Source organism: Diaphorina citri, unplaced genomic scaffold, assembly GCF_000475195.1.
Source record: "Diaphorina citri unplaced genomic scaffold, Diaci psyllid genome assembly version 1.1 scaffold5833, whole genome shotgun sequence".
Lineage (NCBI taxonomy): Eukaryota > Metazoa > Arthropoda > Insecta > Hemiptera > Psyllidae > Diaphorina > Diaphorina citri.
In genome coordinates, this window is record NW_007383209.1 from 341 (window position 1) to 2,279 (window position 1,939).

Consider the following 1,939-nt stretch of genomic DNA (forward strand, 5'->3'; position numbering starts at 1 on the left):
TTTTACGAATTTTAAACAGAGTTTGTAGTCCCGGCCATTCGAATGACATGTTCACCGGCCACCCTGTATAAACTATGCTGCTGATAACATTTCTGTGTTTACTCATGTGAATACGTTATACGTTAAATTATACTGTGTAGCACCAGAACTATCTACATCTATCTTTATATTTACAGATAGTACAGGATGACCCAATGTTCAGGCAAACATTCAAAATCCATTCAAATTTTGTTGGAGATTTCTGTTTGAAAAGAAAATACAAAAAAAAATACTATTTTTTTTTTTTTTTTTTTTTTTTTTTTTAAATTTTTTTAAAAAAAAAAAAAAAAATACTAGAGAGCGAGAAAGAGAGGGAGAGAGAAAGAGAGAGCGAGAGAGAGAAAGAAAGAGAGGGAGAGTATAAGGGGAGAAAAAGCGAGGGAAGGATGGATGGAGAAAGAGGGTGGAGGAAAGAGAAACATGGAAGGAGAGAGAGAGGAGAAAAGAAAGAGTGAGAGAAACTGAAGAAGAAGAAAAAGAGGAAGAAGAAGAAGAAGAAGTAGAAGTGGAAGAAGAAGAAGAAGAAGGAAAAACACGTCGAAAATGTGATGTAATGAACTTGGCAATTCCTATACTCCCGTACGTTAACATGTTATTATTACACATGTAACGTTACCCATATGTTGTATTGACACGTGTTCATATGTTGTATGTTGTTGTATTACATGTCATGCACATCAGGTGTACCATGTGATAGGTGTTATATAACATATTTTGTTCAATCAAAACTATTAATACTGAAAATGCCAAATTGAAAATGCCCAACTCGCCGAAAAAATTAAAGATTGACTAAATCGGCAGTCATTCATTCAGGAAAATATATGATTAATTTTGAAAACAGACAAAAAAAAATGTACCAACCAAGTGGTTTTGGAAGGTAGCTGTTTTGTAAGCGCCAGGTCGCAGGCTCAATTCCCGTCCGGGGCGGATTTTATGCTGGACGAATATTCTCGGAACGGCTGGCTTTCTCCTATCCTGTCTTCCTTCTCTCTTCGCTTTCGGGATGATAAGACCTTGGCAGTTACAGTACCCTCTATCCTCCCAAAATAAATCAAGTGCCACAAAAAATAAACAAAACTCCATCCCACCCCAAAAAAGATTAGAAATCAATTTTTGTACCCCGCCTTTTATTCACGTCATAATTCGTGTCCTCCTACTTCACGTAGTACCTACCTTTCTTTCCCCTCATTGCACTCCTCTTTCTCTAATATTACTTCTGCTTAACTGCATTGGCGGCGTGCCACCTACCTTTCTTTACCCTCATTGCACTCCTCTTTCCTCTAATCTCACTTCTGCTTCACTGCATTGGCGGCGTGCAATGCTTTAAAATTAAATTGATGGCAATGCAGTGAAGCAGAAGTGAGATTAGAGGAAAGAGGAGTGCAATGAGGGTAAAGAAAGGTAGGTACTACGTGAAGTATGCAGTGAAATACTATTTTGCCATCAATTTATTTTTAAATTATTGGTAAAGATAGGTAGGTGGCACGCCGCCAATGCAGTGAAGCAGAAGTAATATTAGAGAAAGAGGAGTGCAATGAGGGGAAAGAAAGGTAGGTACTACGTGAAGTAGGAGGACACAAATTATGAAGTGAATAAAAAGCGGGGTAGATACAAAATTGATTTCTAATCTTTTTTGGGGTGGGATGGAGTTTTGTTTATTTTTTGTGGCACTTGATTTATTTTGGGAGGAACGACTTCGCGGGGTCTTTTTTATGCCACGAAGTGGTATTTTTTGGGTTGTGTCTAGGATAGGCTCTGGCTATGCTTGAACATAGAAAGGCAAAAAAAAATACCTATTTCGAATTTTTACTTTCCTTATTCGTTCTATTTTTACTTTCTATTACCCTTACGTATAGGGAACCTATACAAGGTAATGAGAAAGTATTGCAATCGGTCCAAA